General features: G+C 37.9%; 1 protein-coding gene across 4 annotated transcripts in view; it reads left to right on the forward strand.

Moving 5' to 3' along the window:
• The window catches only part of Akap6 (A-kinase anchoring protein 6), a 458,326-nt gene that overhangs the window by 321,988 nt on the left and 120,554 nt on the right, over positions 1-15,784 (forward strand). The gene's annotated exons all lie outside the window — the stretch shown is intronic.

Consider the following 15,784-nt stretch of genomic DNA (forward strand, 5'->3'; position numbering starts at 1 on the left):
ACCCAGAGCTTCTCAGAGAAGAGAGAGAGATTTGCCTTCATTTTGACTTGTTGTTACCAAAGTACAAGGCTCATGCAATTTAAGGTATGTGAGTGATGCATACAGCAGGCTCTCTCATTAAATCTGTGCATTTCAGGTGGTTTAAGAATTCTTGCCTGGAATTTGTATTGATTTCAGACAATCCATCTGATAACTATCTATATTGCTTCCATGTCTGCCAGATCCCCCTTAACCTAGAGGTTTTTTTTTTTTTTTTTACCAAATCTACTTAATAGCCTTAGAAGTCCTTACAAAACACTCATGTGATTTTTATTGGGAGGAAAAGTGGCTGTAGGCTTCACAGTCCCTGGAAGGCTGTGGGGGAAGGAAGAGGGATGCTCTACTGAAATATCAGGCTGCAGTAAATCTTCCTCATTTAAGCAATTTTTATTGGAGTAATTCTGACAGTTGTCATCCTTGAATTGCTTTGAGCATATGGCATATTTCAAAGAGCAGATTGTGAATCATAAAAAATAAAATTAATAACTAACCACAGAATCAGCAACAGTATAATGACAAGAAACAACTACCCTCTAGCTTTTTAGAAATTCTTATAGAATGAGAAGTACATTCAAGGTCAAATAAAAGTTATCTTCTTCAATTTTACCATTTTAGGTAACCTTTCTTTAATAAAGTATTTTCACTTTTGTCTCCTCTCATGAGAGAGACATATACTTTAACAGAGTCTGATTGACATTAATTATTGTCCCTTGAGAATAATCATAGTTAAGAAAAGATATAGGTTCCCTATGGACTTGGCAATTGGGGACATTTTACTCTCTGAAGAATTCTGTATATCATTGATGTTGTTCAGTGACTTTTCTGCTTCCTGTCCACACTACCCAAGATGTTTTCCAACATAACACTTTCCAACTCATGTAACTAAAGTCAAGCTATTTCACATCTTGTGTCAGGACCGGAAATTACATATGAAAAATGCTTAGAAACCTATATTAATTCAGTGCTAGAAAAATATTTTATTTCTAAAGCATCATCTCAGAACCTATTGGAGTCACGTTGCCAAATAACATTTTCTTTTCTTCTTGAAGCATTTTGTATTTTGCCTATAAGCCACTATTTTTCTGAAACAGAGCTGTTCTTTGTTAAAATCACAGCCATATAATTTACATCACAATTAATAGGAAATCATTGAATGAAAAACGCAGTTGTCTTTTTTCTTGTGGTTTCCTTGTAAGTGCTTCGCCTGAGAATTCCCATCCTGGCGAGCACTGAGTGATTATTCCACCCACTCAGGACGTCTGGGTTAAAGTATTTCTCCAAACATTTTTCCATACCGTGTGGCTTTCATGGGTGACTTACCCCATCACTACGCTCTGCTTTTAGGTGTTCAACATAGACAGATATGCTCTTTGCATTTGGTTTTGTAAAGAAAAAAATAACCAAGAAACCAAGAGAAAATGCTACAGGTCTGCAAGGGTCTTGACGTGAGCCCTAGAGAATTGTAGAGATCTAGAAACTTCCAAAATGCAGTCCTGGAGATATAAGAATGCTGTAGAAGTGTGGCTTTTAGATTAGAAAAAAAACTTAATGAGGAGAATTGGTTTGAGGTCTTGCTCAAGAATTCTGAGGGCTTCCCAGGTCAAGTCAACATTGTCAGTGCTCGATTCCTGTGCTCAGATCTGTTTTGAGGGAAGCCACTTTACTGATGACTTGTTAGAGGGGAACCTGTAGCCTATTGCTCAGAGATTCCTGAGAGATTAGCCCTCTTCAGTTGCTCCCTAGGTCTCCTGAACTTTAACATGCCATGAGACCACCTTGAGCATCTTTATCTTCATATCGCCTTCCACCTCCCCTGCCTGCCAATCAATGCTTTATCAAACTTTTTAGTAAAAGCACTATTGGTATTTTGAATTTTGGGGACTATGTCTCCCAGCAGAGAGTGTTTACTATTCTTATTCCTGAGCCATAAGATGATCTGAACCCACTTTAGAGGATTTCTAACCTATAATACTTAACCTATCTTTACTTCTCTTTACATCTTTTAGTGTGTGTGTGTGTGTTACAGCTTTGAATACATGGAGGTCAAAGGCCAATTTATGAGAGTTTAGTTCTCACCTTCTACCAATGGGAAGCCAGGAACCAAACTCATGAATTCAAGCTTGGCACCAAGTGTCTCTGTCTGTTGAGCTGTCTTGCTGGCTTTTGCATTTATTGAAAGTGTTAACATCTAGGTGGTAGTGGTATACACCTTTATACCCAGTACTAGGAAGGGAGAGGCAAATGGATTTCTGTGAGTTTGAGGACCAGTTTGGTTGACAGAGAAAGTGTTAGGACAGCCAGGGTTACACAAAGAAGCCCTGTCTCAAAAAGGGGGTGGGAGCATGGTGAGTATTAACATCAAGAGAAATGCTTCGCACTTATGATAAACACACACACACACACACACACAAGCCAAGCATGATGGTGTGTGCCTAGTGCGTGTCTATAATCCCTCTTAGGAGAATAACTTTATAGGAGCATGCTGGATGGCATGTGTGAAGCTCTGGGTTCAAACCACAGACAACTATGAAAAGTGGAAATGAAGCATGTCCTGTGTGACGTAATTGGAAAGAATAATGACGAAATTTCTAGAGTAACTCTCCAGTTTGCCTGAAGGTAACGAGTAAAGCAAGCAGGGGTTAAGGGCAGCTGTTCATCCTGCCTCCATTACATCTGAAGCCTTTGTTCTGTTCTTGGGTAGCTCTGAATTCCACCATCAGACCCCTTCCCTGGCACAGATGGTTGTGCCCAGATTTATGCATTGGTATAGTCCTAGGTGAGCCCCAGCAGCCACACTTGGGAATGTCAGGTTAGAGAGAACCTAGCCTGTCTAGCACTCAGAAAGCAAAGCTTACTTAGCACTTTCCATGGGAGCTGCTGCTTCCCCATCTGCTTTTATACTCTGGTCTCCGCTAGCAAGTCGGCTACCCTCAACTTGTAGATGTGGCAGGACTCAGTTCAGCATACCTCCTGAGTAGGATGCTTCTTGTTATGTGCTGTTTACCCTGAGCCAGCCAAACACAGAGGACCGTATACAGGGACAGAAGGGGCTAGGATAGGCAAAGTATACATTGACACGAGATGACGGAGTTTACAGGCAGGCCTCAGCGCAGCCATGAAATATAAAGCACATTTTCTGTTTAAGCCATTTCCTGTTTTCAGATTGTTAGACATTTAAGATCCTCTCTTTCTAATTAATTTTACACTACATCATTTTGAGAACAACTCAATTCTTTCTAAAAATTAACTATTCACCCGATTACATTTTCTTTCCCGTTTGGGAATGCTACCACCAGCATTTCCCCTGCCCTGTTCTTTCTTGCCCTACCTCTGAATAGGAGTCCTCTGTGTCTATTTCCTAATAAACGCTGGCAAGCGTCTTCAGCCTAGAAAATACAAACATCAGCCCTTCTTGTTTTTTCTTCCTCAATTTGAGAATTGCCTCCAAGGAGAAATTGCTCCCACCCTCTCAGGTTCTTTCTCTCCGTTCTTTCTACTCTCCTAAGTAGGACAATTTAATTTGTCAAAAGTAACCACCGTGATTTCGAAAGTTCAGCTCCTATTTGGACTAGAGTTACGGAGCCAGAATTCATAATACGGGGAGCTGTCATTCTGCTGGTCTGCTTGGGCATTAACTATTAATGGAGAAATATTTAAAAACCCACTTGCAAAGGAAAAGCTCCATTTTTTTTTCATTTCTGCAGATCAAAGGTGACATTATTCTTGGGCTCGAGGAAGCTCTGTCACTTCCTCCCATCCTACACATTTTGTAGACTGAGTGATCTGGAAATCTGTCATGGATGGGAGAGCTGGGCTTGGCTGTGGCTCCTCTTCCAGCAGTCACCAGACTTCGGAATGCTTTAAAGGTGCGCCCTCTCTGGACCACCTGATGTCCACCAGTTTTATACTCCCTATGAAGCACAGACTGCAGAGCTCATCGTAATCTTGTGTTGATGTGTTAACCAAAGGAAATGCTAATCTCAACACTCAGGTTCAGAGGTTCAAGTCTGGTGATGATTGTTATAATTGAACGATAGTTACTTTCAGATGACATGAAGAGGTAGGTTTATGTCTTGAGGGAGTCCCTTAGCTGTGCCACAACAATATTAGATCATAGGATTTCCAGGGGGCTAAAAGTAACTCTCTCAGCTTGAAAACAATTTCAAATAGATACTCACCAAGACTTTAATACCATGAAATTTACAGTGTTTTTTATATTTAATTTTTAAATTTTGTTATTTTATTTATTATTTATATATTTACTGTATAGTTGTACATTTTATGGAAACAGTACACGTTTTCTGTATCTTTCTCCATGACTGTCTGATCCTAATGTCCTGTTTGTTAAAACAAACAAACAATTTGTTTTGCCTAATAGATACTGAATATATTGAATAATTTTTTATGTTTATGAATTTTGGATTTGTTAAAATTCTTCATGAAAATACTCAAAATATTAAAAAAAAAACATACCAGATGTAGTAGCAGCTCCACAGAGTGCTATGAGGGAAGAGTCACTTGGACTTTATTATTCAGACTGGGCAGCACAGCAACACTTCATTTCAAAAGAGTATTTTAAAGTAAAAATACAAACCAGAACTAGGGAAAATATGCATAGACTAGCAGCTGCTTCTGTGAGCAGGGTAGGTATGGCTGACAGAGCTGCAGAGCCTGGAGCTCCCTCACAGCTAAAAAAGAGAAGTTTGAGTTTCCTGGTAGCAAAAGCAAAAAAGGAAATATGTTCAGTTATACAATATGCATTTTTGTATGAAAAAAACATAATGGTGCCAAGCTAAGGTAATTGGACACATACCTATCATCTCTTAAGAATATTTATTAAGGAATAGAGAGATGGCTCAGCAGTTAAGAGCACTGACTGCTGTTCCAGAGGTTCTGAGTTCAAATCCCAGCAACCACATGGTGGCTCACAACCATCTGTAATGAGATCTGACGCCCTCTTCTGGCGTGTCTGAAGACAGCTACAGTGTACTTAATATAATAAATAAATAAGTCTTTAAAAATAATATTTGTTTAAGTAGTTTTTTTTTTACAAGTACAGTTGCAAACATAGTATTCGTAGCACCTGAACTAATTTACAGTTCAGTGACTAGGTCGCTAAGCACTGAGAGACTCCTGTTGATGACAGTTAACCAAGGAAGCAGAGGCAATAGGAGTGAATAAAAATAACAGACAAATAAACATGGATGAAGATGCTAAGCAAAAACCCAAAGAGCATTTGAGACATGACAATGAGAGAGCCGGCTTGGAGCAATGATGATGGGAAAGGGTGCGCTCGGAGGAGTTCAGGAAAACATCACTGTAGGGAAGTCGGGAATGTGTCTAAAAGGCTTTGCAACTTTAAATGTGTGTGAAGTACAATTATGTATTCCAAGGAATAAGGAATACAGAGTAAAAGATGATAAATGGAACATACTTGGCTTGTTATCTTTCAACGGCTGATGCCAAAGTGATGTTGTCATTGCTATGGACTGATCATAGAAAACAGATTAATCACACTATGCCCATATTTTATAAACTCACGAATATCAACCCCCTGGAACAGATTCCTTTCATTTTGCTCTGGATGGAGCTGTTGTAAATAATTTCAGATGTTTCTTGATACTCTCATGGCTAAACTTGAGTTCCTACAACTGGATTGCATATCTGCTTCATTGTTCAGGCTGTGTCAGCTGGGCTTAGGATTAAAGAATAGCCACTATATGTATTTTTATATGTTGGTTTATAGAATAGAAATGTGAATCGAAATTTGAATTCTGATAATCGGACATTATATTTGGATTTCAGTACCAAATTTTATGTTTCAATATTGATTGTACCAAGTTAATCAAATCAGCAGTCATTCAAACAGTAAGGGAAAAATGACCACAGAGAGCAGGCACACACACACTTCATGATAATTTATTTTACCTCATTCCTAGTTGATTAATTGGATAGCCTAATTGTATATTACATTAAAACTTAATTAAGATGAGAAAAATATGCTTAAAATTATTATAATATTTCAAATAACATTATCTGGTCATTTTTAAAGTGACCAGAACTGAATAAATTCCACCCCGTCTCCACTGCTATCTAGAAATGAACTTGTTCCATTTTTATTAAAGTTCAGAAAGCCCTTAGATTAACTGTCACGTTAATTTGGGCATTGATGACTCTCTGTCTGATATGGAGACTCAGATTTGTATTTTTCTCCTTCAAATTTGAGAGAGGACAAAGCTCTTCATGGACTGTTTAGGGGAGAGGCAGATGGATGTGTTCCCAAACAACCTATGGGACATGGTTCCTGCTGGAGCCCTGGAAGTTCTATTTGAGTCATCTTGTTTTAAAGGGGGGAGGGAAAGAAGAAAGATTTTTGAGCATAGGATGCCAAGAAACAGTTGGCTCTGTGCAGAGGTCGAGGAAGGGAAGCCCCGCCAGGAGTCTCCGTCTCCAGTGGTGCTGCTGTCCGGAAGGTGCGCTGGCTCTGAGGCTGGCCCTGTGGCATTGTGGCACTCTTCTCTCTCTGGCTGGCCGGCTCTGGCCTAGAGTGGATCAAACAAGCTGTGGGGGAAAGTTTCCCTCATTTGCATCACTTCTAGACAGCCCTGTCGTACTCTTTGCTGACAGGAAATCACTGTCTTTGTCACCTTTTCTCAGGGCCCTCCTTTTGGCAGAGATGGGCCATGTGACCACGCTTAATCACAACAGCAGGGCTGGCTGGAGGCTCTGACATGTTTCCCTCCGCACTTCAATAAATGGGGTAGAGGAGTCAGTAGGAAATGACTACATTAATTTTAGAGTGAAAAAGATAATTAGCACAGGAAGGCCTGACGCGCGCTAATGCTGGGACCTAAGGAGTTACTATTCAAATCAGAGAAAATTTATCAAAAACTCGTGAAAACTATCTGCTTTTATTCTTTCCCTTCTTTCTCTCTTTCTCTCTTTCTCTCTCTCTCTTTCTTCCTTTCCTTCTTTCTTTCTTTCCTTCCTTCCTTCCTTCTTTCTCTTTCTTTCTTCCTTTCTTTCTTTCTTCCTTCCTTCCTTCCTCTCTCTCTCTCTCTCTCTCTCTCTCTCTCTCTCTCTCTCTCTCTCTCTCTCTTTCTTTCTTTCTTTCTTTCTTTCTTTCTTATCTTGAATGGTGAGAGAAAAGGAGCAGGACAAGAAAGGGAGTAGGGAGTATTTGCATGTAAGGAAGAGAGAGAAGTGGAGGAAAGAGAAGAGGAAATCCTAGCAGGCGTTAGTTATGTTTGCAAATGCAACTTAACTGGGGTAAACCTCCGCCATTCGGGGCTGGAGGCGGGAGCGTGTAAAGCCTGCCTCGATGATATGAATAGACACGGGCAAACAAAAGCAGCAGTGTGCTCCTAGAAAACTGTGCTTAAAGGAGTTTCCTTGGCAACAGAAATGCCGTTCCAAAAGTAGACAGAACTTTCCTCAGAAAACATACTATTAATAACAACCTTCCGGAACAACTTGGAACAATTTGACGACTTGGCAATAAGACTGCCAAGTGTTCAGCAAATTAATCTCACACATAAAGTTTATATTTCTCTTGTCCGTGGTTCTGCTGGAGCCTGCCTAGACCTCTGCTTTTCAGTGGCTCAAGGGTGAAAAGTATTTCTAAATGCTGTCATGGAAAAAGGAAACCAAAGAAATCTCAGTGTCCAACATCTCTGGCCAACGGTTGTGTTCAGCCTTGGGAAACTACCAAGAGATCTTACTTCGAGTAGATGAGTGTATTCCAGTGAGAACTGATACAGGAAATCACACACTTTAATCATCCTCTTGAATATCTCTTTCCAATAGATCTGCTTCCTGGAAAAAGACTTAATAAAGGGTTAACAGCCTGAGTCTGCCTCTGATGTGAAGCACATTTGAGGCCATAGACTATATAAATGTAAATATATAAATGTAATGCTAAATATGGGCTGACTGTTATTTTTTCAAGAATCATCATTTCTTGTCAGCTCAGAATGGACTCATCTTGGCTCTACTTAGCCAAAGGGAATCATTTGAATTCTCCTAAAGGCTGCTTGCAAGCTGAGAGAAGAATGCTCCCCTCCTCCGACCTTTCTTGAATCCTTGGATGTAAAGGTTAAAAGTAATCAATATCTCATTGTGCTGCTTGGTTTCAGGGTAATAAGTAATAACCATCATGTTAAATCCAAATGATCCCAGATTGCACCTAAATGAGTTGACCCGTTAGAGAGATGGCGTTAATTGCAATCAGGATAGCCAGGAGAGTTTGCTAATAAAAGTTTGATTTAATTGTAAAAAAAAAAAAATAAAACAAAATAAAACAAAATTTAATCTTCAACTTTTTGAAAACTTTTACTTAATTAAATAGAAATGTATTATCTGCTTCTATGTTAAGCTGAGAACTTTGGCTCTATGCCCAGGTGTTTGTGGATTTCCTTCCGATTTCTATAAAAGTCCTAACAAGAAAGGTTTCACTGATTTCTTTGTGTCCCAATACTCAAAGAAGCATATGAATTTTAGATAAATGATTTAATGGAAATATCATCTACCAATTTTTTTTAGTGTCTTTTAGTTTTAAATTACTTATATCTTTACAGCTTATATTCATTCATATCTTGACTAACCTGGTTTAGAGCTAAAAATTATGTGATGTGCGATTAAACTTTATAGACCACTATATTATGAGTTTGGGCTTGCTATTTTGTTAAAAATTAGTACAGTACCAAAGCTTAAATATGAAAATCAAGTATTTTCATTGACAATGGAATAGTGATCTGCAAATGATAAGAATTAGGTTTAATGCTCCGTGTAATTATATCAGGAAGGGATTGTCTATAACCTTAATAAAAAGTACTGCATTAGACATATATTCCATTGAATACAAACCGTAAGGTAGGGACCAAATCTATTTCAAAAGAAGTTGGAGAATTTGTTCAGAACAAGTGGTAAGCCCCAGGGAACTGTCTGAATCTCAGAGTTGTCAGTCATGAACTTGCTACCCTGATTTCATTTGTCCTTGTCTCACAACCACATCTAACTGGACATGGAAGAAAGTTCGTGGGTTGTGATATGCAAGATATGTCATCTTGGAGCACTGTTCTGCTACTCCATTGCCAAGTGCCCATGTTCCTTCCATCTTAGCCTGAAGACCCATGTCTTTGGGAATTAAAGAATGAACTCTGCTAGATGCTGATATTTTTTGGAGTGTAGGGGAATGTAATATTGAATGAAATGATGATCTTAAAATCTTGTTTAAGTGGGGACTGTGTAGTTGTAGCTCTGTTGATGGAGTGTCTAATGTGCATGAAGCTTCAACTAACCAGGCATAGTAATCCTGACCTTCACATAATAGAGACAAGAGGTCAGAAGTTCAAGGTCTTCCCAGGCTACAAAGAGAGATTAAGGCCATACTCCTGGGTTACATGGGGCTCTGTCTCAAAAATAAAATGTCCTTTAGTCGGGAGGGCCTTGGAAAATGAAGTGAATATTGAAGCTCAATAGAAGATATCAGGAAGATGGGTCAAGTGCAGATTTCTACTTTATCACATGATAAAAAGGGACTGTGTTCACAGGTATGCATGTGTGTTTGAGTATGTTCATCTACCATGAAATGGGAGTAGCAGCTGAGGATTCATGAGCTTGTGAGGGGCCCTTCACATCCACATCATAGCAATCTTCGAAGGGAACATAATGGGTCTGAGCTGGCTCTTAATTCATCAGAAGCCTTTCATTTTCTAAGGCGTCTTTGCACTCCAGCAAAGTCCTATATTCTGTGAGATTCCGAAAAACTAAATCTGAAAATGTTTATCTGTTTGGAAGATACACTAAAGGCAAGAAGATTCCACCTTGTGAACTTCGTTTTCACCAAAGAAAGGTCCCTCACACCCCATAGGAATACCATTTGTGGAAAAACCACATTTCAGTGCTGTCAAGGAAGCAGTTTCAATTCTCAGATACAGGGGCATTTTGCAGCATCTTTTTAAATAATGTGGGCATTTTTAAGCTCATACATTCTTAAATGTGTATGCCCTTCTGTGACACTGTATCCCTAATGAGGTAGATACGTTGGGGTAGGATAAGAAAGGAGAGCCAGTTCTGTTGACGATTTAGTTGATTTGCGCAAGACATAAAACACAGAGACACACACATCTACATACGTGTATATGTACATATTTTTTCCAAAGAAAACACCCACCAAGTTTATATCCTATTGCTGTCAGGTTTATTTCAGTTTTATTACTAACTGTCCTTATACAGAGATAGGACATTTCTCTGGAAGAGCATCTTTACATCCTGAGACTCATCTGAACATCCTATTCAGCTGCTTTCCCTAGTTGATTCCATATGTCTGTAGAGATTTGCATAAAAAATTTATGATTGTGATATTCCTCTTGTCATGTTATCCATTAAAAACTGAGAAGCTTGTGGCAGAAGTATGCACAGAAATGCATTTATGCACACACATTTACATATGGGCACACACGTGTATGAAGTATTAATTTGTTTAATTAAAAAAGTCTTTCATCAGAATTGAATTTAGATGAAACTAGAGTCCTTGGACTCAAGACATTTAAAGCATGCATATATAAATAAGAACACAAAATTCCTTCATATAGGCCAAGTTTTCAGTCAGGAGGACATTTCTGGGTTATAAATCTTGGCATATTGAATTTTACTGCCTTTTTGACAGCAACGCAATGCCTTTTAATACTCAAAACTGCATCCCAAGAAACCTTCCTTCCAAACATCCCACCAAATTCTTTGTTATTAATTAAATACATACTCTAAGCAATGCTGGTAGATTTAGGCTTGGTGAACTAAGAATGAAAAATTGGTGGCAGGTGAGATGACCATGGGTTGCAGGGGTGATGGTCCCTGCTTGTCAAGCCTGAAGACCTGAGTTTGATCCCTAGGACCTATGGGGTAGAAAGAGAAAACTGTTCTCTCACACCCACCTCAGCACATACATTTGTGCATATCCATATTGAGTAACATAATAAAACTTCTAAAAGAATTAATAATTACAATCTTTGTTAAAATTTTATGTGCCAAGAGGGCAGACTTCGTGTCTGTGGTGTTTATGACTTGTCTCCAGTATATGGCAAAATGTCTGGGGCATTATAAAAACAATAACTATACCTCAAAAATATTTCCAGAAAAGTTTATTCAATTGTTAAACTCTGTTAATTAGAAGTATGCTATTATTTCATGACTTTATCAAGTAAGTCATTGAGTATAAAATTTCATGTTTTTTAATATTAAATATAAAACCAAAATCTTTATCTTTGAAAACTAAAAACAGGAAAGACAGTTCTTAAACATAATAGTCACTGTGCTGTCATTTGACCAAATTGCTATCAGGAGAAAAGAAGAGGAAAAGAGAGGGAGAAAGACAGAAAGGACACAGTCGTGACTGAGTCATATGCAGCACCTTCGTATAAAACTGATCAACATAAATGTGAAGGCGGTCTCTCATCTCTCAACCAGTAGCATTCTGATATAATAGTCATTGTTTATATTAACTAAAGGAATATCTTTAAATGATGACAATAGATTTAGACTTGGTAGCCCAAATGTAAGAATGAACAGTAGAGGATAAAGAGGTGGATTAATGGGGAAAGGCACTTTGTGTGGAACCTGATTATATATATCCACATATATATATATGAATGAGAATGACATGCACTGTGGAAATTTGAGTATATAAGTCAAACAGTACATGCAGGTGAGAACATGGTTAGCAACTAGAGATCACTGGCACATACATCAGCAAGTTCTGCTCTTGGAACTATAGTAACATGAGAGTTTATCTATTTTCATTTTCTTAATTATTTTTTAGTTGTAAAAATGAATGGATTTTATTATGACATTTTTAAATACGTAAATCATTGTACTTTGCTCATATTAACCTCCTCCACATTGCCATCAATTGTCACTCCTGTACAGTCTAGGAGAGTTATTTACATAGAACACATCATAGAAAATTAGACTTGCAGGCTGGAGAAAGGGCTTAAGTAGACAAGGGTGGTTGATGACCTAAGTTTGAGGCCCAGAATCAACATCATGGAAGGAGGACCAACTCCTATAGGTTGCCCTCTGTGCCTCACATGTGCATCATGGCATACACATGTCCATCTGTAAATAAAGAAATCAAGAAAAAAGAAAAAGGGAATTTGGCTTGACTTGAGATAATTGAGTATTTTCAAAGGTTGTGGTCAATAAGAAGGTAAGGCAAAGAATGAAGAACATGGATAGACTTAGTCTACTCTTTAATCCTGTGGTGTCGAGGGTACAAAGAAGGCTCCTGTTTAGAAGCTACTTCTAGGTAAACTTGACTATTACATTTCCCTTCCATCATTCTAGAGGCTGACACATGGGTTTTATTTTAGGGTTTCTCCAGTATTTTCATTTTAAACAACATTTATGCTATTCATAATTTATAAAATGCCAGTTATTATCATATGTGGCATTTTATATATTTCACCTTGCAATTAATTGTGAACTTTTTTTTTTGAAGAGTGAAAGTATTTAATTATATTGAAGTGTCCTAAGGAAACCCCATGGCCTCAATTATGTTCTTTGACACCTTTAAAAGATAATAGCTTCAAAACACAACAAGTTCTGCCTGTGACTCCTGTAGAAACTCTGAGGCAGAATTAGACTAGCCATGCTTCTGTTCTCAATGGACTCTTGCTTTCTTCCCAAGGGCCTATTCCTTCTCCTTGTTAATACTAATGATATTTATTTATAGATTAAATGTTTAGTGTGTGGAAATTCATATAAAAGAAAAAGTTAATCCCACAGCAAGATAGAAATATTAGTGTTAAAATGTTTTCCATTTGAAGTTTGTGTGTGTGTGTTTTTTTTTTTATTTACAGGTATGAAAGACTACAGGAAAAGCTTGTGATTGAGTGATTTAATTTTGTTATTTTCTTAATTTGAATAGGTTTCATATAATATGAATGCTATCAAAGAATATGTAAACAGAAAATTGTGACCATGGTAGAATAAATAATTATTAGTAGTTATGTTGTAGAGGTATCAATTTGAGCTTATGCAGTTATGAAAAGGTTAAACTATAAACCATTTAGAATTAGAATTTGGTTGGTACTTGTGATGAACTTGTATTTTACTCTTATTTATGTCCACCATGAGATCCATTAGAGCTTACTATTTTTTCGCTGCATTCTTACTTCCTGCTCCTAAGCTGGGACACACTGAGACTTGAAAACTTGCATGAAGAATGTTACTGTCCGTATGATTTGCTTTCTCCTTCTACTCCTCTTCCTCCTCCTCTTCACTCTTATCTGCCTGATGGGTACCTAAGACCTGTTCTGTGAGGTGTTGATTGTCTTATGAACCATAGGGGAACAATCTTTATATTCATTGAACCTGTGGCACAAATAAATCTCTACGATTGAGCTAATTGGAATCTTTTCTACAACATGGAAATACAGCAGAAGAATTCCAATTTAGCTAGCATTTCATAATCCATGTTTTGATGATACTTTCACAAGTTTCCATTCTTCCAAGTTTGTATTAAAAGAAGAATTAAAATACAAAACCACCATTGGGAGCCTTTTCTGTTTGAAAATAACAACAAAAACAGGGCTGCCAGGATCAGTGCCACAAATACCACGTACTGGCCAAATAGAGCGCTGAGTTTAGTCTTTAAAACATTTCAACAGAAGCAAATCATTTTATTCCTCACCCACAGCCCACTGCTGCTCAGATCTGTGTCCTGCAGGGTGGACACTCCCAGGGGTGAGTAAGTTCGCTCAGCATCACTCTCCCACCTGAATCACCATGCAATGGCTGTTTCCTCCCAAATATTCCAAAGTTAACTCTTAGGAGGTTTGTACAGCTTTTTAGTTCTGTAAAGGGTGAGGATTTTAGTAGAACTATATGGACGAAAAGCAACCTCAAAGGCATCTTTATTTCATTTCCTCCCTTCAAGGATTTTAAAAAATTCATTTCAGATAAGAGAAAATTTATCCTCTGTTAAAGATCTTTCCAGAAGGAATTCTACAAACTCCCATTAAAATGTTTAATAACTTTCTCTACCCTGGAAGTCTTCTTATATCCAGTGTAAATGCCTTCTGTTGTTAGGTTTAATTGTCAAATCAACCAGAACCTAGGCTCTATAATTAAATATCTTCTCTCTCTTCTATGTAGTCACATTTTCCCAAGTTTTTGCAGTTTTTCTTTTCAAGCTAACAAAACCATATTTTTAGATCATTTATTTCAGTTTTGTCTACGCTCCATCCAACTAAGACTATTCCCATACTCCTTTTTCTAAGAGAAAACACGCCGGCATTGAGAGATTACTGGCAAATTCATATGTGTGAGGAACATAGCAAGCTCCATGGATTTCTCAGTCAAAGTTTTCAGTTCTCTCATTGACAGCTAATAAAGGGCTTCGTGGATGGTTTAGGAGCAGGATGTGACTTGTCTGGGGTGATTTTACATATAGTGTGCACCTAAAAATGAATTTAAAAATAAAATGAAAGTAACATAAAAATGGACCCTCAAACAATCCTCTTCCCACATGGGGACAGCACCATGTCTTTTTGCAGCTGATATATAATCTATTATTTATGAAGGGATGAGGTATCATGGTTTGGCCCCAGTTTCCACCTACAACATACATACACAGTATGTCAGTTTCTTTGGCTTACTGTCATATATGTGACTATTTTTAATACATTATTTCTGTCTCTTTCTCAAGCCTGGTTATATCTAGTATTCTAAAAACTGTTGATATGAAGTTTTTACATATAAAAGAAGCCATGAAAGAAGAAATGGCAAGAGGCAGTAGTTCAAGGGAACGTGAAGTGGAAGGACAGAAGTACTTTACTTTCGCCCACTAAGAGAAAAGCAGACGAGTCTGCAACAGAGATGGGAAAGGGGTCAAAGCAAATGTGTTCCACTCTGTCCCCCGGGGAAAAGGTGAGGCTAGGCAAAGCATTTTCCAAGTTAGAAAGAGCTTACTATTTTCTTCCAAGATTTTAAAACATTGGGAGCACCAGATTTTAGGCTTAGGCACTAGGAATGATGATGCTCACCTTGAATGGTTCTTTATTAAAGTTCAATCAAATACTGTATTGCCTGGAACAGAAATCTGCCAACAGATTTGGCCTCACAGGTCAAATCTTATTTTTAAATAAAGTTTTATTGGGACACAACCTCATGCATCATTTGTGTAACTAAGGTTGTTTTTACAGTAAAGGAGCATAGTTCAGTGAGCATTGATCACACAGCTGACATTCCTAAATCGTTTATAATCATTGGAACAATGTGTTAATCCTTATTATGAACAACAATAATTATGACTGTGCTTTATGAATATATAGTGTTCCTCAGGTTTGAATGACTTCTCAGTTCAATTTTCAGTCTGTTATACTGAAAGTTACCTCTTTACCTTCAGTCAGTGTTTAAGGTTCATGTTTTTACAAAGAACCCAAATTTTCTGTTTTCTTGCTTTTCCATGCACCACTAAACAGTTAGCTGGCTCATTTCACCACCAGGTGGCCTCCTACGCTCTGTTGTGCTGTAGGACCCAAGGAAAGTGAGAACGTGGCTCTTTCAGTTCTTTGAACTCTAGGCATTGTCTCTAGTGCTTCAAAGGAGGCTTGACTGCTCTGCAACTCCTGCATTCTGTGTTTCCAAGAACAGAAGTAAAATCATACCAACTGCCTTAGGAAACTAATTCTAGTTCAAAGCTGAATTAAAAAAAAAAAAGATTGATGTGTGTGTGTTTGTGTGT

Source organism: Mastomys coucha, unplaced genomic scaffold (assembly GCF_008632895.1).
Source record: "Mastomys coucha isolate ucsf_1 unplaced genomic scaffold, UCSF_Mcou_1 pScaffold6, whole genome shotgun sequence".
NCBI lineage: Eukaryota > Metazoa > Chordata > Mammalia > Rodentia > Muridae > Mastomys > Mastomys coucha.